This window comes from Nannobrachium achirus (genome assembly GCF_963921795.1).
Source record: "Nannobrachium achirus genome assembly, chromosome: 20".
NCBI lineage: Eukaryota > Metazoa > Chordata > Actinopteri > Myctophiformes > Myctophidae > Nannobrachium > Nannobrachium achirus.
This window is the reverse complement of record NC_137827.1, coordinates 29,438,434-29,462,242: the sequence shown is the minus strand read 5'-3', so window position 1 is coordinate 29,462,242 and position 23,809 is coordinate 29,438,434. Positions and strand designations below refer to the sequence as shown.

Below are 23,809 nucleotides of genomic sequence, written 5' to 3'. Positions count from 1 at the left end.
GGAGATTTACGGAGATGCGGGTTTTGCAGACAAGGGAAAATGAGCAAATGAATTAAAAGGTTTATAAATCAACAAGTCAACCATCAGATTGTAGCCTCTGCTCGGCAGCCCTCTCATCAGCCAACTGCCACGAAGTTTTCTTTTTTTCTCTCTCTCTCTTCTCTCTCTCTCTCTGTGTTTTTTCTTTTCTCACACAAATGTCCTGGAGGCAGGGAACAAAGCGAGCAGAACTGATTACTGCGCCGTTGCCCTGCTCCGCCAGTCTAAACTCTGTTTGGCTTCCTAATGAGCTCACTAAAAACCCAATTCATCACCCATAACCCTTTCTCAACCCGCCTTGAAATCCCCTATTATAGGGAGGGGGAGCCAAGGTTGTCCGTTTTACAGGCCCTGGTCTGGGGTCGAGGGTTGCGAGGGGTCGGACGCTGCCAGCGGACGACAGTGGGCCTTGTTAGGGTTATGCTGACACGGTGCCCTTCTATCTTAGCCACTTAAGCCCTATATATTTTGTTAGTAAGATGAATAGTGGAACTAGCAGATCCATAAGCTGTTGTGAGCTGCTGTCTTAACGCTTTGTTAATTGTTTTTCAAATACATGGCCAAAATAGATGCCAGAAATGAGTATCTGTGTAAGTGGGTGAGATTTTTTCTTCAAAATCAACCCCTTATACCTCCCATCCAACACTGCATGGTAGGGATATGGGACGATATGAAAATGTCATATCACGATTATTGTGACGAAAGAAATCGTGATTTACGATGTTATCGTGATATTCAAAATCCATTATCCTGGGGCGGAACATTTGCCAAAAAATAGCAGATCTACAAGCTTGTAGATTGGCTATTTTTTTGGCAAAGACATTTGATCGAGAGTGAAAAAAAGACTCTATCAAGTAAGTACCAATTATAGAGGGTTTAAGTGGTACGGGATATTCAGCTCGGCAAATAAAAGGTGAATTGATCCCAGTGCATGACGGAGGACAATATCACGATAAATGAAATCTCCACGATACGATTATCACGAGAGTTTTTTATCACGATAAACGATAATATCGCGTATCGTCCCATCCCTACTGCATGGACCCAATACCAATACTGTCCTCGCCTGGGTGGAGGAATGTCCGGCCTGATGGCTCCAGCAGCAGGAACGTCCCGTTCTAGCTGACTTTCACACTGGAGATTTCCCACTTTAATACCCCTCTGTCCCATCCCCGCGAAGACAGGAATTTGGTGGGAAGGGAATGTGCTGGGATGATGGGGTTTTTAGGGACGGAGCAGGGAAGGGGGGCTTAGAGAGGCCATAAAGGATGGATGGGGGAGGCGAGGCTAAGGGGAAGAGGCAGTATGAGAGAGAGAGAGAGAGAGAAAGAGAGAGAGAGAGAGAGAGAGAGAGAGAGAGAGAGAGAGAGAGCGAAATAGGTGGATGATAAACAGCTGAGGAGGAAAGCAATTGCGAATTCCTCTCGCCAGTCAGACCAGAGGTGGTGGAGATGAGAATGTGTGGTTTTAAGACTGAAGAGGGGAGGGAGGCACCGGCGGAGGTGCTGGGGAGGCAGGGACGTGCAGAGGATGTTAGAGAGGCAGGGGCTGACATTTCTAAAAGGGCATTTTGGTGGAAATATCGAAAATAGCCGACCTCCAAGCTCACCTCCACACGTCGCAGTAGCGATACCACACTGAACTCAGCATAATCAAGTCAATGCTGGAGATGTGGCGTAACGGCATGGATTTCTACACGGAGAGGGCAATCTTTTTCAACATAAGATGCTGCATTCAGAGAGTTTCCAAGATGGCGGAGGGGATAGCAGCTTGAGTTACTTGCTCCCTGACAGTCAGTATACAAACCCCATAAATAAGTTGTGAACACGAAAGTAATTTAACAGAAAGACGTGGGGAGATAAGAGGATAATTCTAGAAGCACAGAAACGCACATAGGACGGCTGTAAATAAAGATAAAACAGTGTCGAGGCGACGGAGTGGAAATGGCTGCGACGGCGGAGCAGATGGACGCCGTGATCAAGGGATTAGACGCCATAAGAAAAGACATGGGCGATTTTCGACAAGAAATTAAGAGAGAGCTGGCGGCGATGAAGGCGGAATTTAAGAAGGAGCTCGACGACCAGATTCAGAGAGTGGGTGGAGAAATAAAGGCGCAGGGTGTGCTGATCAACGAGGCCCAGAACCGAGTCTCGGAAATCGAGGACTGGAGAACGGAGATGAGCGAGGTGGTGGTGGCGCAGGAGGAGCGGGTGAAGGCGCTGCAGGATAAAGTTCTGGACTTAACAGCAAGATCAATGCGTAACAATATACGTGTTTTTAATGTGCCAGAGGCCGCAACAGACGGCAAGCCTGTAACTAAATTCCTGGAGGAGCTGATATGGGCGTCGCTAGACCTGCCTGACGGGACAGAGCTAAACATAATGAGGGCACACCGATCACTCGCTCCAAAACCGAAAGATTCCACGGCGCCACCTCGCTCGATTGTAGCCAACTTTTTGCAGTTCGACATAAAGGAGATGGTGCTACGAAAGGCATGGGACACGGAGGTAAAGGTGGACGGCAGACGGATAGGCTTCGACCATGACTACCCACCAGAAGTAGTTAAGTTAAGAAAGGATTACATTCCGCTTAAGAAAATCCTAAAACAGGAAGGAATAAGTTTCTCGTCGCCGTTCACTAAGCTCAGAGTCCAGTGGCCAGGAGGAACGAAAACATACATGAATGCAGAAGAGGCAGCCAGAGAGATACACGCCAAAGGTCTCAAATATAAGGAGAGAGTACCGGACCGGGCAAGGAGCTCAGACTCGCCAACGAGGGACGAGGCGGCGGCGACGTCGGAACCGGGAGGTGAGAAGGCGGCGGAGACGGCGGGAGACGGTGAGAAGGACCGTCAGAAGGGGCTGGTCGAGGCTTGGTCCCAACTGATGAAGAGGACGGGACAGAGGAGAGGAGCTTCAAGGACGGCGAAGAAGCCACAGAAATGAGTATGAGGAAACAAACAGTATGGGAGAAAGGAAAAGGTAACGTGATGGGACACGGGTGGGGGAAGGGGAAAACCAGAGAGACTTATGGCAAAAATGGTTAAAGGGAGCCCCCTTGTGGTTAAGAATATTTTCTTTACCTGTATGACTAGATAGTAAGGATAAGCGCAGGACAATATAGAGTGTTGTGAAGTGCTGTAAGGAATTAACAAATCGATTCTACTGACTAGGGGAGAAGGTAGTTAGTTAGCTTGCTTTTCTTTTGTTTATGGCTAGGGGCTGTACACCAAGTGTTGGTAATGTCAGACCTAGAGAAGGGGCCTTATGCAGCATAGGGACTATCTCTTCACCTCGGGTAGAGGGGGCAGGGGGGTTAGTGAAACCTCCCCGTTTATGGAAGTTATTTTGGTGTGGATCTTTGCAGTGTAATTGGTTTCTTGTTTTTGTTTTTTGTTTTGTTTTTCTTTTGTTTGGTGAAACGACAGCAAGATGTAAATGTCATGGTATATATAGGTCGGGATACGATGATAATCAAGTGAATGAGTGATGGCTAATGTAATGGGTATAATGTCGTTGAATGTAAATGGTTTAGGTAATGTTGTTAAGAGAAAGAGGGTAATGATGAAACTGAAAAAAGAAAAAAATCAGGTTTATTTTTTACAGGAGACGCATATGACAAAAGAAGAACATATAAAGTTAAAACGATTTGGGTATAGAAATGCATATTCCAGCTCATTTAAAGGTGGTCGGAGGAGAGGTGTGATAATTTTGATTTCAAACGCAGTGACGTTTGATTTTGAGAAGGAAATTAAAGATAAAGAGGGGAGATACATTATTGTAGTGGGTAAACTAGACAATGAACCGGTAACGTTAGTAAATGTGTATGCACCTCCAGAAAGTGACAAAGACTTCTATAGGGATTTATTTAATACTGTAGCAACGGTAATAACAGGTGTATTAATAATGGGCGGAGATACAAATATAGCATTGAGTGAGAAGAAAGATACCACGAGTTTAAATAGGAGTAAAAAACACATAGCTAAATTTATGAATACAACATTACAGGAAATGGGTTTAGTGGACACTTGGAGGACTATGCACCCAACTGAGATTAGCTTCACACACCATTCAGCGGCGCACAAGACCCATTCTAGGATAGATCAGTTCTTTGTGAGGAAGGAAGATGTACATAGAGTCAGGCAGTGTAGAATAGGAGCAGCAGACGTTTCGGATCATAATCCAATATTCTTGAGAATAAGCATAAACAATAGGAAAAGACAAACATTGTGGCGGCTTAATGTGGGTATATTAAACAATGAACAGAGAAAAGAAGAAATCAGGAACGAGATTAAGACTTATGTAAAGGAGAATGACAATGGAGAAGTAGATCCAAGTATGGTGTGGGATGCAATGAAGACTGTGATAAGGGGAAAGTTAATAGCACGTATGGCACAGATGAAAAAAGCTAAGCTGGTAGCGTATAAGACATATGAAGAGAAATTGAGAAAATTGGAACAGGAATACCAGGTCACAAATAGAGAAGAAACGTTCAAGCAAATTAAAGATTTGAGATCAAAAATACAGGGAGTGCAATTAGACGAGATCGAGAGAAATAATAGGTATGTGAAGCAGAATTATTATGAAGCGGGTACGAAAGCGACCAAGTTACTAGCAAGACGTATACGAAAACAACAGGACATGAGTAATATTTGTAGGATCAAAGATCCGGTGACGAATGAAGTTAAAACAGCTCCGGAAGAAATAGAAAGTATATTCAAAAAATATTACGAGGACCTATATACGCAACCAGAAATGCCAGGGGAGGAGGAAATGAGGGAATATCTGGAACAGTTAGATTTGCCATCTATTGGACGGGTACAAAATGCCAAAATCACAGCAGTGATTACGGCGGAGGAAGTGATGGATGCAATTAGGTCCTTCAAAAATGGCAAGGCACCTGGGAGCGACGGATTCTCGATTGAACTCTACAAGACATACAAGGAAGAGCTGGTGCCGCTATTGGTAACATCTTTTAATTGGACACTGAAGGAACATAAGATGCCTCCATCATGGTCCGAAGCGATAATCACAGTAATTCACAAACAAGGGAGAAATAAGGAACTATGTGGGAGTTATAGACCCATCTCCATGTTAAATGTAGACTATAAAATTTATACGAAAATTATAGCTAGCAGATTGGCAAGAATAACCGATGAACTGATCGGAGAAGAACAAACAGGCTTCATAGTCGGACGCCAGACTCATGACAATATAAGAAGGGCAATTCACATTGTGGAACAGGCACAGAGGACGAAAACTAGCACCCTTGTGGTCGCAAATGACGCGGAGGCTGCTTATGATCGTGTCTCGTGGAGGTTTCTATACGCAGTGCTGGGGAGATTTGGTTTCAATGAGGAATCGGTACATTGTATAAGATCAATATATCAACAACCTACAGCTAGAGTTAAAGTAAATGGAAGTCTATCTGACAGATTTGAGTTACAAAGGTCGACAAGACAGGGCTGCTCGCTTTCACCGACGTTGTTCACTTATTTCATCGAACCTTTAGCCCAAGCAGTGAGGCAACATGAGGAGGTACATGGGGTAATGGTAGGGGGAGAGGAGCATAAGATAGGATTATTCGCGGACGATGTCATAACATTCCTCGAGCGACCAGACGAGTCTCTCCCTGTCTTGGATAAAATAATAAGGGAATTCGGGCGTTTATCTGGTTATAAGATAAATATAGCAAAAACACAGGTGTTGACCTTGAATTATAAGCCTAAAAGAGAGATACAAGAGTCATTTAACTTCAATTGGAAACAGAAAAGTATTAAGTATTTAGGAGTGAATATAACCAAGCACATGTCCACATTGTTTGAAGCTAATTACGGTAAAATTAACCAGGAGATAAATAAAGATATAGAAAGGTGGTCAACTTTGCCCCTGGAGCTGAGCTCGAGGTTGGAAACTGTGAAAATGAACATTTTGCCGAGAATTTTGTACCTGTTCCAGGCACTCCCAATAGAGGTACCTGCAAAACAGTTCTCAACGTGGGATAGACAGATCTCAAGGTTTATATGGGCTGGTAAAAAAGCTAGGATAAGGTATAAAACATTACAGTTGCCGAAGGAGAGTGGTGGTTGGGCCCTCCCGCATATGGAGAAGTACTATCAGGCCGCCCAGTTAAGATATATTGGCTGTTGGTGTGACGACACATATATTGCTAGATGGAAAGACATGGAAAGGAGATTACACGAACAGCCAATTCAGAGTATCCTAGGGGATGAGCAAATTTTCAAAAAAATGAAATCACAATTAGATCCAATCACAAAGTTCACACTAGATATTTGGTTTAAGATAGTGAGAAAATACAAATTGGAGAATGATATCAAGATTCTAAAATGGGTGGTTTATGACAGTAAATTTGAACCAGCTAAGCACGAGAAAAGATTCCAGCAGTGGAACAATAAAGGGATAAAGGCATGGTGTACTTTGACAAGGGGAGGCCGACTACCAACTTTTGAGGAGCTGAGGAAGAAGTATGGATTAGATAACAGGGAGTTTTTCATGTATCTACAGCTAAGGGATTACTATACGAAAGAAATTGAAGGCAAAGTCCAGGGGGAGACGAATGGTGTGGTCCAAGTTATGATAAATATATATAGGGGGTATAAAATTCGGATGGTATCGGGGATGTATCAACAATTGATGGGCAATGAAAAACATACAACAGATTATATCAAAGAAAAGTGGGAAAAGGAGTTGGATATAGAAATCATAGAGGAGGACTGGATAAGAATGTGGACAACACACCATTCGTCGACCAACTCGAGGGTATGGAGAGAATTTGCGTGGAAGAATTTGAGCAGGTTCTTTATTACACCAAAAATTAAAAGTAGACAAACTAAAAAACAAATCGGATGTTGGAGAGAGTGTGGAGAAGTGAATGCAGACCATGCTCATGTTTTCTGGAAATGTGTCAAAATTCAATGCTTTTGGGAAATGATAAATGGAAGGTTGAAGAAGATACTGGGGTATGAAGTACCAATGGAGGGGAGAGTGTTGTACTTGGGGGATCTGCAAGGAGGTGGGGTGCAGGAAGGAGACGAATACTTGGTAAAGATTTTATTGACGGCAGGGAAGAAAACAATAACAAGATTGTGGGGACAAACAGAAACACCAAAATGTGAGACATGGATTGGACTGGTTGAAGAAATATACATAATGGAAAAAATGACTCATAGGTTGAGACTTCAAGAGGAACTGATGGACAAAAGATGGGTTAAATGGATGGAATTTAAAGCAAATGGTTATTAAAAACTGATCTATGTACAATGCATAATGTGGTATGGATGGAAAATTGTGAGCTGTCGTTTCACCCTGTAGTGTATTTCATTTTATGTTATTTTATCTTATTTTATTTTGGTTTTAGTTGTTTAACATGTCTATGTGAAGTGTGTGTGTTGAAATTCAAATAAAAATTTGAGTGAAAAAAAAAAAAGATGCTGCATTCAAGTTCAGGAGAGTTTGGACAAGGCAATTCTCTTAAATGCTGCCTTCAGGTATGGCACGGAAAGAGGGCATTTGCATTTCTTTCAACATAGTAAAAAAACGCATTTATAGTCTGGAGAGGGCACTTTTTACAGACTGATAAAAGGGCAGGGGCTCAAGCCCCCTTTGATGTCTATGTGTGCACGTGCCTGCTGGGTGGGGAGAGAGGGTGAGGAGTAAGAAAGAGGGGAGGTGGTGAAGGAGGAGGGGGAGGGGGGGTGTGGGCGGAGGTGCCGGGGTAAACTCCCACAGTTCCTCATTACATGAAGTCGGAATGATCCTCCTGGCACCTGGGCTGTAACCGAGAGATTACGGAATTGATGAATCCTCGGTTTAAAATGCAGCTGTTTTATTCTGCTTTAGTAATTAATTCTTTTTCCGATAACGTATTGATTAAGCGTAGCCCCTGATAAAGTTCAAACTGAGAGGAATCCCCCCCTGGGCATTGGCTCGGCCCTGCTAGGGAGAGTCAATGAAAACTTCCCTCGTTCCACCTGCCCCTCTCTCTATCTCTCTCTCTCTCTTTCTTTCCTATTTCGCTCTGTCGCTACCTATGTGTTTCGGCACGGTGTAGACGAGTGAGCTGCTCGCTTACTGGATCGTTGCTTATATTCACCTCCTGCTACTACATAATACCACATTATTATATTTCACAAATACGCCTAATGCACAAGACCCCTTATGTTGGAGGTGGGGTGCCTATCGTTACACTATTCACAGAAAACATTCATACATGTAACAACAGCTTGTCGAGCTTTCTCTGGCACACTGACACACATGCACACACGTACTACAGACGTACACTTGTTCACATTGTATCTACCGATCTACACACACTCTCTCTCTCTCTCTCCCCCCTCTCCCTCTCCCATGCTCTCCCTCTCACCCTAGTTGGGAATTGCGGCATACTAGAAAAAGGGAGAGCGTCTCCTTTCACAAAACTACTCTTTCATTCTTTCTATCGTGCCGTTTTCCATACAACTGTGAGCAGCAGGGGTGTCGCACCAAATTCTGGGCCCTGGGTTCAAGGATTCACTGCGGGCCCCCGCACAATTATGTTGTGCTTTAACTATTGAAAAATATCAGATATACAAGCTCACAGCGCGAGCTTGTAGATCTGCTATTTTTGAAAAATCGTGAAAATTCTTGCAAGTCTTTGAATATTTCAAATCCTTCTAAGGTTTTAAAACTTATGTTTCTATATCAGTTGTGCTCAAACATTTTCATGTGAAGAACCCCCAAAATTGGCCATCTCAAAATATTTAGTTCCAGGGACCCCCCAGAAGCAAAATTTGAGTTACAAATGTTCGCTTAAAAAGTACATATATTCAAAGATTTGCACACATTTTCACAACTTTTCAAAAATAGCAGATCCACAAGCTCGCTGTGAGCTTGTATATCTGCTATTTTTCCATAGTTAAAGCATTCAATAATAAAGGACCCTCCACCTTGGGCCCTGGTAACTCAGTCCCACTTTCCTCCCCCCCTTGTGACACCCCTGGTGAGCGGGAGTCTGATCAGCAGAGGGTAGAGTGTGGGTCTCTCTCTCGGGGGAGCCAACTAGCAGAGAAATCAGATACAGCTTTACAAGAGAGGGGAGCCTCTCTTGTCTTGTCAAGACCTCTTCACCTACCGGCTCCTTTACAAGTCAATATCCAGCCTGGATCTACCGCCTTCCACTGGGCCTTGTTGGCACACATTCACCCACAGCCTATAGAAGGTATAGGTTGGTGGAAAGAAAGATAACCAGACAGAGTCCAGCGCCGCTCAGAGTTTATGAAGGCTAGGATTCTACAGTAAGAAAAGTGAGAAGATATGAGAATGGTGCCTTGATGATTTTTTTATTTCTTTTTGGTCATGTATTTGCATTTGCAGAATATCTCTTTAAAGTTATACCATGTAACTTTTTTTATAAAACAAATCTTAAAATTGTCCTAACTGTTAAATCGCTAAAGTTTTAGAACCCCCACTCCGTTATTTTCAGCTTCTAAAGCCTTCTCTTTATATGTTTTCTATGAGCCGTGAGGGGGGGAGAATTTCGCGGCAAAATTGCGTCATCACACTACCGGCCAATCACAGCGAGGGTTATACACTGCCGGCCAATCACAGCGCATCTTGGAGTGGGGTCGCTAGGGCGGCCATATTTGTAGTCTCCCGTGTGTTTCTATACTCGGGTGCACGGTAAGCATGGGTGAAGGAGTGTATCTCCGGAATGGCTGAACGCACAGCAACCAGGGACCCCTCAAAAGATAGATCTCGGCGGGGTGGAGGCAGACGCGGGGGTGTGAGAACCGAAAAACGGCCGAAAGACGCGGACGCGACCGAGGTTTGCTATAGAGCTACTGACCACAAGTTGAGCAACTTACACAGTATAGCTTTAAAGCGTGGGATAGGAGGAGAAGGGTGACCTATAGATGAAGTTAAATGTTGACCTTTATGCTATGTGCAGGCCATATGAAGATATGTATTCTTTGTATTTGTTAGCTGTTGGTGGAATTTGCACTGGAATGTCTGTTTTTGTTTACATGACAGTATGTATTTGATAATCCCATGTGGGATGGGTCAAATATTTGTCCAGGCACGGAAATAAAATACACACAGACACACAGACACACACACACACACACACACACACACACACACACACACACACACACACACACACACACACACACACACACACACGGATACATACACACACGGTATATAGCAGGAGAGGCAATTGATGACCCCATAAAGAAAGCAGGACACCATCAAAGTGGCCTTTTCAATATAAAGAACGAATGAAAGAGTGAATGAATTAATGAATGGAAAGGGGGAAAAATAATTATAAGGTGGAAGCCGTGCTTAATACATTTACTGGAGACTATTTCCTTTGGTTAATGGGACCGTGGCATGCAGAGAGGGGTTTTGACGAGCTCCCTGTATTGACTGTCCTGCCTGCTCCTTAAGGCGGATTCAGCAGGTCATTTCATTAAGGCCCAATTCCATGGCACTAATTTTGATTTTAGGTTCTTGACAGCTGTTGGCAGTGGAAATTGCTATGGCAGGAATAGTGGGTGAGAAGCCTATTACTGCTGTGTAAAAATACCAATTGCGAAGGCCTTGGGTTCAAATTGCTGCCACTCTTGCCTCGCTGACCTACCCAAATAGGTATTCCATCACATTCCTCGACTTTTCATTTTGATTAGCTGGGGGGAAGGAGGGGTCGAAAGAATCCCCACAAAGACACATGCTTGTGTTCTGTGGGAGAAAGCTTGCAGGTGAAAAACCCTGTGAGATGCGTGCAAATGCACACATGCAAAGCCTACTGACAATAGTATAATTACTACATAAAGTCATGCGTTGCCAGACGATCAGAACTCTGGGACTACCGATATGTCTGGTGACATCAAAATTGAGAAACAATTGAGAACCAAGACAATTGTCTTTAGGGTGGACAGAAAGAAGCAGTAGACGCAGGGTTGTTAGCTACTGCTATTACAGGGTGCATTCGGAAATGCGCACCGGGTGTGTGTTCAGTGTAGTGAGTGCAGTGGGCGGTGACGTTGAGAGTGCATTCAGTGTGGCTTATTTACGAACGACCAGTTAAGAGACAGTTGTGAGCTTTATCAGAAGGAAAACGTTCTGAAAAGCAGCAGTTGCTAACGTAACGTAACGTTGCTATTTAAAGGTAATTTAATTCATAACGTTGGCCTGCTGCTAGTTCACACGTTGATGCTTGTGTAACAATAAACCCCAAAAGGACCTATTCGAGCCGCAAATAGTGCATTTTGCTATCAATTCCTCCATTGTTCACAGCTGAGAAGCGCTCGAGACACTGCAACCAATCAAAACAACGCACTGACACACCACACCGTCAAACCCCATCTTCTGAGTAGGGTTGGTGAGTGCGTGCACTCAGCACACTGGTGCGCCGCGCACTGGATTTCCGAACGACAACGCACCAAGTGCACCGAATAAACGAACGACAACATGGCACACCAGTGCGTTGAGTGCGAATTTCCGAACGCACCCCTAGTAACCATATTGAATTTAGATGACACCAGACTAGATCTTGAGACTATACTTTTAAAAGAAAATGTACTAGCTCCCTGCTAAAACCAAACAACTAGCCTACAGTGGTTTGGGCTAGCACTGTGATAGCTCTGACTCACTATGTGAGCTCTTAATCATGTTGCCTTGCAAGCTAATATGCAGCATTAAAGTTCCAACTTAAAAAATAAATCTCTTTCTCTGATGCAATTAATTAGCAGTGTTCTACGCCTCTCAGCTTTTTGAAGCTCCCCGGGTCCTTTTGTTTCACCCCTTTCTTCTTCTTCTTCTTCTTATCTCTCTCTCTTTTTTGTGCAAAGTCTTCATTATTGACTTTTCAATGTTCCCCTCACATCCACCCTGCTGCACTAGCAGTAGCAGCGTCTGACCCACCAGCGGTACCCCCAAGCCCGCGCTCTGAGACGCATGCTGGCTGACTGGCAAGCCCGACAGCAGGTTCCAGCCCCACGACGCACTCCCCGGGAGGCTGAAATCAAAGAGAGAGGCCCTTAAAATCTAACCGTGGGTATAATGAGGGGTGCTCCGCTGAAACAATAAGCATACATGCCACTGGAGTCAGGGAGACGGGAGAGTGGGAGGAAGAGAGAAAACTAGATATACATGAGAATGTTGGGCCTGAAGAGACTTTCTTACACAGTGAACAACAGAGGGCAGAGAGGAAGAAAAAAAAGAAACAGAGTTGGCGGGAGAGAGGGCAAAAGGCCACAGCCTAGTGGTGATGGTAGTCGGGGCCACGCATCTATCCGACCACGTATCTGAACCCTGAAACAACGAGGGGGTCCTGCCGCATGCCTCTTGGAGCCGAAGGGAGCACAACTAATTTCTGCACAACAATGGGCTTGGATGGGCGCCCACACAATGGCAGGTGCTTTGAATAGCAGCAGGGCCCTTGCAGCGGGGATCCCTCTCCTCTCCTCCGCACTCCGAGGGCCCGGGCAGTGGCTTGCGTAACCTCTCATTTTCGAGCGGGCTTCTTTTTTGACTCGTAAAGGATGAAAACGATCTCATGGGGGCCAAGAGGAGTAAGAGACAGCCAGGCCTGTGGGGCAGAATCCACACCAAGTCCTCTTGTGTTCTCTCCACCTCTCACATCCCCTCATCTCTCTCTCTGTATCTCTCTGTCTCTCTCTCTCCTTGCTGCCTTGGCCTGGACCTACTTTTTTTTTTAAATTCCATCCTTTTTTTTCTCATTTTGATTTAGTTTCTTCTGTTGTTTTGTTGTGGTTGTTGTTGTCTTTAGCGGTCATGTTGTTTGTTGTTGTGCTGCTGCTGGGGCTGTCCTGTAGGCCATGGTGCAGTGGTAAAGGCAGTGATCCCCTCCCCACCTTTAAGAGCATTCTTTCCGGGGTCATGGGGTCAGTTCTTCACAGATGTCTCCTGCAGACACTCAGTTGTCTAAGGACTGCATCCCAGGGAGTAAGCATTCGTTTCCAAACAATGCCGCTTTCCCCCTCACTTAGGAAAATGTTAAATGTTTTCCTTTTCTAACCCTCTCTCTCTCTCTCTCTCTCTCTCTCTCTCTCTCTCTCTCTGTCTCTCTCTGCCCTCCCTTTTTTGTTTTTGAATGAAGCCAGTGATTTTTCCAAGGTGGAGTTTTTTTGTGTTTAGATAATGAAAGAAAGGCCTGGTTATCGCCAGATAGCGGTGTTTTCTTGTTACTTTCATTCCTCTGAATGCTCCCCTCTTCCTTAGTTTCCTCCAATTGTTCTAATGGAGCCTTAGTCATCCTCGCCTGATGGTGGAGGGAGAGATGCTTTTAGGGTTTCTCCCTCTCTCTCTCTCTCTCTCTCTCTCTCTCTGTCTCTCCTTCCCTCCCTCCCTCTCTCTCTTTCTCAGCATGCGTTGCCAGGAGAGAAAAATGAAAACATGTAGTAACTGTCCTGAAATCCACACACAGAGACACAAACAGAGACCTAGAAACCCTTGAGTAAGCAGGGCAAGAAGCTAAACAAAGAGCAACTCTAAATGAACAGAAAGACAATATTTGAAGTAGGAACATCGCTGGGTCGCCTCAAATCACAACAAAAATGGCAGAGAGGAGAATTCCAGAGCCGAACGGCTTTCATTAAAGTGAAATCAGCTTCTGCTTTTCTTAGGGGGGCGGAGCGTGACACTGGGAAAAAAGAAAAATAGATTGCAGCATTTAACATGCGTGTTCTGCCTCCAAACATGGAAAACTGTAATTGGAACAACCTTTAAAAAAAAACAGGCACATAGCTCGATCCATGAATATCACTCCTTTTCATCTTGCCCTCTCTCTCTCCCTCCCTCTCTTATTTCTCTTTCCTCGTTTTATATCGTCACTGTCGGGCAGAAACCTCGTATCTCCAAGTTTCAAATGTGTACATTTTTTGTGTAAGTAAAGCCCTGCTTCATCATACGAGGCTGTCACACAAAAGTAGTGAAAACAGCCGATCTACAAGCACACAACGCCTCGCGGTGCGAGGCGTTGTGTGCTTGTAGATCGGCTGTTTTCACTAGTTTAGTTCATTTTTAAAATGATAACTACAAAACGAACGGTCTTTGACATACAAGGTTTCCACCCGACAATGAGGATATGGTGTTTCTTGCATCCCCCTCCAAACATGTCCTCTGTATTCTGTAAATTGATAACCCTCTAAATGAATTATGTTAAATGCATAATGAAGGTTTTCTCAGGCTCAGCCCCGCAGCCAGCCAGGATGGAGCGTCTTGTTTGGCAAGCGCGTTGATTTGTTTTGTTGCACATTTAGCCCCGGTGTTCCTTAAGAGTGCTCGCTGCTCGGGGCATGCAAATAAAAAATTATCCTTCCTGACTAACATGGCTAATACCTCCTCTGGGGTAATCCAAAATTATTAGATGCTTGCTTCCAATAAACATTAGGGGCTGGTGACACTAACCGCTGTCAAATTGCTCACCTCCCACTGCCCCCCCTGTGTTGCCATAAAAGAAAAGGTGAACAAAAAGGATCAGGTGTGCAAAAGGCACCCTGGTAGTGGTAGCATGGGAAGGGTAAGACAGAGGAACTGCTATTATATCCTCCAAAAGCAGCCCTTAGCTTAAAAAGTCATTAAAGCATATTCTGGAGTGCGAATCAGACTAGAAAATGAGCTTATCTTGCATAATGCCCTCGAAAGCTTTGCATAAACGTGAAAGATGTGCGTGTGAAAATGAGAGGCAGAGAGGAAGAACTCGGATTGTAACACACTTCCTTTATCATCCTCCCACTCTCTTGGATGTGGTTATAGCACTACCTGTAGGGTATAACTGCTCTGCTCGGCTAACAAATACGCTTTAGTGTGTTAAAACCTTTGCTTATACAAGAGTCAAAACCACACAGCAAGCGAACAGGCTTTAGCTGGCCTTGCTAAGCTACTCCACTCAACTGTGTGCGCCTGTCTTTTGGGAGGGACCTTTGCTGTGATGTGGGGTTTGGACATTGGTGGGAGGAGAATGGGGGGTGGACGGGGAGGTGGGGGGGGATTAAAGAGCCGAGGGAGACAGAAGAAAGAGGGGGAAAGTAAAAGAGAGTAAGGCCCATTGGTCAAACACAAAGGGGCAGAGAGGGAAGGGACCTTTAGAGACAGGGTTAAACCCCAAATAAGCACACCTTAAACAGGGCTGGGTGAGCTGGCAGTCGGGGGCTTTTGGAGTTTCCCTGCAGGTGTGCTTTTGACAGACTTGGCCTTCCTAACCTCTGTCTGATCAGGAATGGGGACCAGGGACTTGCTGCCTCTGTGTGTGTCATTCCCTGTGTTTAACTTTAATTCTTTTCTTTCACTTTGTGTGTGTGTGTGCGTGCGTGCGTGCGTGCGTGCGTGCGTGCGTGTGTGTGTGTGTGTGTGTGTGTGTGTGTTTCCTCTCAAACACACACACACACGCACACGCACACGCACAAGTATAAACACACACACAAACGCAGCCGGACAGAGGAAAACAAATCTACTGGAGACTAGAGCAATTGGATTATCACCTCTTAAGGGTGACTTCTTGCCTGACCCCCCTTGGGGGCCAGGGCTTCTAAAACAAGGCAGAGAAATTCCTAGGAAAACAAGATCCCTTTAAAGAAGCCGAGCAGTGTCATCCTTGTAAAAATACGGCAGCCGCAGCAGCATTAATGGATGTGGCAATGCCCTTCAGGGCTCGCTCTCAAATCCCTTTTAGCCATATTACATCAGACCCCTGTGCACTCCACACCGCCACCACATGCTCCCAAGTAATCAGCAGTAGAACAGTGGAGTAGAACTCCGGCGCATAATGACTGATGCAGCAGCATGCCTCTCCATCTCACTGTTTCCGGCCCAAGCCATGAGGTGAAAGAGAGAAAAAGCCACTATGCTCCATATAGTTCAATCATGATTACTTTCCTGCTTCCCTCCCCTTTGCGCCGTTTCCTCTCCCCTTTTTAATTATGTTCCACTCACTCTCAGGGAAGCTGGTCTTCATCTTGGACTCAAAGAGAAAATACAGAACGAAGAGAGAAAAAGGCTTCTCCCTAAAGCCCCCCTCCCCCCAAAATGGTGCATAACAGACATTCTCCTCGGCTGCTGTCAGAATAATCGGGGTAATTTTTTCCCTATGTTCTGCAAACATTACTTTGCACATTAGGCTGACCCAGTTAATGTGCTTTTCCTGCCATGTAGGACCCAGTTGTGAGCTGAACTATACTGGGTTTGGTCGGGCCAGGCCGGGCTAGGCTGGGCTGGGCTAGGCGGGATCAGGTCAGGTGGAGAGCCTGTTGGTGATTATGGATATGGACCAGAGGGACCGAGCCCCCTGAATGTAGCGGAAGGAAGAAAGGAGAGCAAGGGAATAAGAGGAGGAGAAAAGGGGAGAAAGAGACAGCCCCAAGGAGCATCTGAGAACTCAAGGAAGGAAAGAAAGGATGACAGACGGAGCGGGGAGAGGTGTAGAGACCTGAGGTGCAGAGCAGATGGAAGGGGAGGGGGTGCTGGTGGTATTTTGAGAGAGGGAATACATTACCTGAAGTACAATAGTTAACTTAAAGAGATGTTGAAGTTTGGTAGAGTCATCTTTATCTGTTTATCTGAGCGTCTGTCTGTGCTCTGTGGTCGGAGTGCTTCCATTCACTCTCATTGTATGTTGAAGCTTTAAAATCACACTTTCGGTGCATAAACAAATACAATAATATTGTCACTGTCGGGCAGAAACCTTGTATCTCCAAGTTTCAAATTTGTAACGTTTTTTCGCGAAGTAAAGCCCTGCTTCATCAGACAAGGCTGTCGCACAAAAGTAGTGAAAACCGCAGATCTACAAGCACACAACGCCTCGCGGTGTGAGGCGTTGTGTGCTTGTGGATCGGCTGTTTTCACTAGTTTAAATCATTTTTAAAATGAAAAACATACCGACAACGACGATATATATTATATAATAGAAATTAGTTCTGGTACCTCCTTTGACCTGAATAGTTGGCGAGAAAATTATGTCAATATTAAAAGTGTGCTTTTCAGAACTGTTCTCCATACAGTGAGAGTGAATGACATCACTACTTTTGGCATGATATAAGCAACATTTTGACTTACATCATGCCCAGGTAGCTACGGAACCTTAGGGTGCAACCTAAGGTTTTACCAAAGTTAAACATTGATTTAACCTTGCATTCCGATTATTTTAGTTCCCCCCGCATGTGATGTCTTGTCTCTTAATCCATAGTCAAGAGCAGGACAGAGGGAAGACATAAATGACGGAAGATGGAAAATGGAGGGCGCTGAGGGAGCTGATCATTCTGTTTAATCACCTTTTGGCTGAGGGCCAGGTAGTCTGCGGTACCGACAGAGAGGGGGAAGGGGGGGGGTTGAGCGAGAAGAAATGAGCGAGTAAGAGCGGGCTGGAGAGAGAGAGAGAAAGATGGAGGGATAAATGGGAAGAGAGAGAGAGAAAGAGAGTGTGAGAGACTTTACAGAGGAGAAGAGCGTGAGAGCAGAGCCCCTTGAAACAGCTCGCAGTGCAGCGGCGCTTACTTGCTCCGGCGTGCACACGTGCTCATGCATTGTGTGTCTATGCATGTGTATGAGAGAGAGAGTGAGGCCCTGTTCCCGTAAATGCTCGCGAATGCTGAATCCAGCAAGAATCTGGTCTTAGAGCAGAGCGAGAGAGAATGAGAGAGAGAGAGATCCATTTTAAAACTATGTGCATTAACTATACTTTTCCCCATAGATTAAGCACTCCACATGAATAATTTAGCCTCTCTTATGCTAATGGGATCATGAAAGTATCCCCTCCGTGCCGTGTTTTCTCCCCCTCCACGGCAACTCTTCTCAGCTTTCAACAATGGCCCTGCCCCTTCCCAACAAACCCTCAGATGCACTGCGCGTGCACACACACACACGCGAGCACGCATGCACGTGTACGCGCGCGTGCACACACACACACACACACACACACATACACACACGCACACGCACACACACTGTAGTGTTTTCACAACAGGCGCACAGGCACCTGACTAGCATAGGGCTGACATGTAGTAACAAGGCTAAAAACACTCACACCAGCTTATTGAGAAACACTGTAGCATTGTTATCCCTGTTAAAGAGAGTTGCGCACCGGTCTCGTCATTCACTTCCAGGTACATTGACAGGCAGATACTACTGAACGCCACAGGTTGAAGACATGCTGTACATGTATGTTGGTAGCGTCTTGATTTATTGTTCATGTCATTCTTGCTGCCACAGAAGTGGTTTTCAAAGACAGTTACTGAGCCTGGTTAGTCGTTAACCTCTTAAAACCTATAGACTCCGTTGACCGGAGTCCCCCAGGGGTCTATACTTGTTCCCCCTCCTTTTCCCCTCGACAATGTGACCTTGTAGGTCTGCTATTTCCGGCGAATGTTTGCCTATTATGACATGCCCAGAATAGGGATGCTATAGGGTTCATGTGGTGGTTAACCACCACTTTCAACCTGGCCTATTTTGTGCATGTTATTATAGGAGAATAGTTTCAAACATGTCTAAAATCTTGCACAGTACTGTCTGTCCCCCCACTTTATTTTTGCTTTCTCTCCCTCCCTCTGTCTGTCTGTCTCTCTCTGTGTTTTGGTTTGAGAGGGGAGGAGGACATGCCTTGTGTGTTTATGTGTTGTTTAGTTTTCCTCTTTCGTTTAGCGCTGGGTCACCAAGTCAACTCACAAATACACACACACATGCATGCATGTACGCACACACGCATACGCACACGCACGCACGCACACACACACACACACACACACACACACACACACACACACACACACACACACACACACACACACACACACACACACACACACACACACACACACACAACACATGCATGCACACGCACACGCACGCACACACACCCATTGTGTTGTGGCGAGGTGGGTGCACTGTGTAAAAATTATCAGTACTCCAACAGCTGGGAGTGAGAGCCATGAAACAGCAGGGCCTGGGCTCACTTTATTGTTTATCTGTTGTTTATGGGCCAGTGTTCAGCTTTGATTACTCCACTAAATTAAACTCTAACAGGCACTCGGAGACAGCCAGCTAACACACACACACACACACACACACACACACACACACGCACACACACACACACACACACACACACACACACACACACACACACACACACACACACACACACACACACACACACACACACACACACACCTCACAGAGCACACTGCGGGCATAGGAGCAACCCACTAAAACACAGCAAGGCTTCTATCTTGCGATTTCACCAAGATCCCGACTTCCTTTCTGTTGTGGTTGTGCTTTTTTTCCCCATAATCTTTTCTCACATGCTCTGTTTCATTTGCTTCATTTTCTTCCGGGCTTTCCTTGAACCCTTGGTGTAGCTGTGCCTACTTTCCCTCTCAGAGGAACACAAAAATGATAAATAAGCGTGCAAAAGGTCCAGAAACTGGCAGATTCAGCGGGCCTTGTTTACGCTGGGGCTTGCAGGACTGGAGCAGGGAGTCGCGAGAGTCCCCAACAGGAATGACCCTCCTCTGGCATGCTCAACCACAAAGGCCCCGTCGAGAGGGGCCCCTGGCCGGGACCAAGGGAGCTAAGCTCACCACACTCCAAACACACTCTCTTGTGCGTGCACGCAAACGCATGCATGGTGGGGAAACACCACCCCACCATCAAGGGTAGCGTGTCTGAGCCGAAACACTCACTCTCTCTTTCTCTCCATCTCTGCCTCTCTCTCAGTCTCTCTGGGGAGTCTGTCTGTGTGCAGAGCATGGGGATCGTTCAATTGCTGAGAAAATGTACAAAATGCTCGCTCCTCACTTCTGTCGAGCCTTTTCTCAGCTAGAAAGGGGAAATCGTACAGAAAGGCCTTTTGCTCACCACTCAAGATGTCAATGTGGATTTGGTTTTCATGCATAGCTAATAATTACAGCAGTGGACATGGGGCTGAGGCACACATGGGCAAACGTGCGGGCACACACACACACACACACACACACACACACACACACACACACACACACACACACACACACACACACACACACACACACACACACACACACACACACACAATCTTACACACAGACTAAGGGTTCTCTACCTTGTTGAATCAGCAGTGTGGGGATTTACTGTACTTGCGCAAATGCAGTTGCTTCTTCTGTGTTTTGGTGTTCATGGCCAGGATGTGTAGCAGTCTATTTCATCACATGGCTCAAACCCACTTTGGGGTGTTTAACAGATTATGGACACCTGCTTGGACATGAGCACTATCTTTGAGGGCGGGCACATCAACAGTAAAAGACAAGCGGACAGACAGATACGGTCAAGATGTGACGGTTCTGATACTAAACTGCGACTGTAGGTCGCAATTATAATGTAATGCAGTAATGTTAACTCCATAGACACATACAAAACATAAAAAGTACAAAACTATGGCACCATCTCTTTAATAAAGTAGATTTGGCAATAGATAGTAGATACTGACTTTTTACTCTTTATTTATTAGAACCTATGTTGTTACCAACATCTATGCGGTCTATCACTCTTTTTGCATTGGACTGATGCCATTAAGTTAATTGTGTTCTACACTAGTGTTCAATGAAAAGAAAAGCATCCATCCATCCATCGTCTATCCATGTGCAGAGCGGTGTTAGTCAGCTCTGCATAAAAAGAGATGCATTTAATGCCTCTCTGAACAAACCCTCCACTTCACCACCAAAGCTCTGTTTATCCAGCTCAAACTTTGGGGAGTTATTCTCTTAGAGTCAGTAAGTGAGAGTGCAGAATTTGCCCTGAAGGTGATAATTCATATTTTCAAATTCTGAGGGGGCCATTAAGGAGGGGAGGTGAGGAGCGTTTGCAAGGCCCTAGTTGTTGTGCCGCAGCCCTTTTGCTTGTGTCAAAACCTTAACTGGCAATCTCCACTGACAGCCATGAGCATGCTTCACCTTGCTTTACAGCTTGACAATAAATTATTCTGCAAGAGAGGGGCTACACATATTCTTTCACTGGTTAAATAGTTTTCTGGCACGGCTTCAGTGCAACCGCTCGATGCTCGAGATACAAGCTGAAGATTGTGAATGTGAATTTTGTTCACAGCTCGAGTCCTGCATGCACAGTGCTATAACATCTTTTTTGAGAGAGAGGCGTGTGATACAGTATACTATATGCTATACTTTATGCTAACAGTTGACACATGTTGTCAAAGGGGGACTTTGCTAACATGGAGTGGAATCCAGCTGAAAACCCGTCTGTCTGTCAGTCTCTTTCCCAACACACTTTGTGTTCCGTATAAATGAAAAGTTTCAAACCCTGGAGTGGAGGCGGAGTGGAATCCAAAAGTCAAAAGGGGCTGATATAGTATTCAGGGTTAAACTGACAGTCAAAATGTTACTGTGTATGTCGTATCCAAATGTAGTCAATCTCCACATGCCCTGAGAAAATATGATTTGTTTGTTGTTTGTATGCTGTTATAGTTGTATTTATTACAGATGGAAAACCCCCAAAATGCTAGAACCACTCATGCCTGTGTGTGATGCATCTCTTTCCCACCCACCAAAACTGTGCTCGCTCTCTCTCTTGCCCATCCATTCTGTCCACCTCAACAGATCCAGACCGTCACCCCTTTTAACAGGGGCCAAGCTGTTAAAGACCCCATTACTGAAGTGAAGCACACATTTCACTTTCTCGTGAGCCGTGGGCTTCGACGGTGTGAGCTACAGTACGGCTTTTTTATGTGGAAACGTATTGAGATAAGACAGCAGTTCATGCGTGGAGTGGAGTGGAGTGGAGGAGATGAGGAGAGTAAGAAAGGAGGAGGTGGGTGGGGGGTGGGGGGGCTGTCAGAGTGGAAGGGCCAGAGTCGGGAGTCAGCGAGCGCTTGAAGCGTTAACGTAATTGCAAGAATGTGAAAAATGAGGCGGCGGGGCTCCCAAGCGGAGCGAAAGGTCAGAGCCCGCCTCACGCAAAACAACTGACTGGAGGACGGCCTCATTAGACCATTAAATCAGATGCCCCTCTCTCTTTCTCTACCTCTCTCTCCATCTTACACACGCACGCATGTTCACTACTTTCTTTTGTATTCCAATACTTCACCTCCATGTTGTGGTGTCCCCTCCCCTTGTTTTTAATCACATAATACCTATTATATACCTTGTCACAGGTATATAATTGTTGCATCTTATTGTGAGCTTGTAGAATAAATAGAACATTTTTGAAAGTCTTTGAAACTTTTCATCCAAAATGTAACCAAAATAGGGATGCCAGATTGAAAGAGGTTAATTTCTCCTGTCATCTTTCCTGTACCGTTGCCTCTGTCTGATGTGTTTCTCAGCCATGCAAGGCTTCCAGCTGGGTGGTGGACATGCAGATCATGTAGTGTCTACAGTAGATCCCCTGTTGGTGTTAGGCCAGGCCTGAGTCTAGTCCCCATCTAGCCCCGGTCTGCCCTGGCCCAGTATACACAGTGCCATACCGTAACTGACTTTGGCCCGTATTGATTCCCTGTTACTGGATACGGTGGGGAGGGGAGTCGATAAGTGCTCTGTGGATTACAGGTCACTTGTACTTATGTGTGTAAGATAATCAATAGGCAGTGCATTTCTTTCTCTCACAACCCAACACCCCCCCTCCTCTCTCTATGTTTCTCTTGCAGTCGCTATCTTCCATGTTATGTTCTTTACAGTCTTTGTGTTGAAGGTGGAGAGGGGGGGGGGGGGGGGGGGGGTTCCGTTTGCCAAATCAATCGTCATCATCATCAGCTGTTCTCCTTTGATTTCTCTTCCTCAAAAGTGTGCGAGGCTTGACTTTAGGTTAATGGTTAGGGCTACACCTTTCTATGGTTTATTGCGCACACACACACACACACACACACACACACACACACACACACACACACACACACACACACACACACACACACACACACACACACACACACACACACACACAATCACCATGTGAGCCTTCCTTAATGCCCCCTGCCCCGGCCAGGCCTGAGAGCAACGTACGTGTGATCCAACTAGTCCTGACACAGCCAACCACAGAGGTCTGCTGTGGCCCTCAGTCTGTGGTCATTAATGGCCCAGAAGCTCCTACTGCTGCTAGCGACTGAGGAGGAGAGGATGATTAAAATGGCCCCACCACAGAACACACATTCCATCGATAACTTTGATTACGTATCGACAAAACGATAGCCTTGATTGAACACGACAAGTGCCTCCAGTTGAAATTCCAGCTGGTGCTTGTGTATCAGTGTGTGTGTGTGTGTGTGTGTGTGTGTGCGCACGTGCAGTGTACAGTGTGATGAAATTTCATGCAAAACCCTGGGCGCAGCCAGAGATAAGACACACACACACACACTCGCTCGCATATACACAATAACACACACACTTCCGCCAGTGAAAGGAGATCTCTGTCCCCAGCAGAGAGAGCATTCAAAACGCAAGGAAGACGAGATAGGAAAGGCCAAGAGTTTGATCAACAACGTTGTTTTAGTTAAGGCCATAGTTAAGGCTTTGATAACTACATTATTCACTAAGGTTGGAGTCTCTCCTGTGTAGTATGTGTGTATGTGTTTGTGTAGTATGTACTCACAGCATCTAAACACAAAACAAATCCCACATTTCATTGACAATGTGAAGATCAACATCTATAGGCTGCAGCCTGTTTAATGCCTGTATTATGGACTGGTGTGATTTGCACAGTTAGTAGAAATTATTTTAAATGCATTATATTTGTCTGGCAGGTCTGGGTAGCTAAAACAAGCCCTGCTGAGC

At 45.4% G+C, this 23,809-nt stretch overlaps 1 protein-coding gene across 1 annotated transcript in view; it reads right to left on the bottom strand.

Moving 5' to 3' along the window:
- The window catches only part of meis2a (Meis homeobox 2a), a 132,919-nt gene that overhangs the window by 89,284 nt on the left and 19,826 nt on the right, over positions 1-23,809 (bottom strand). The window lies entirely within an intron of this gene.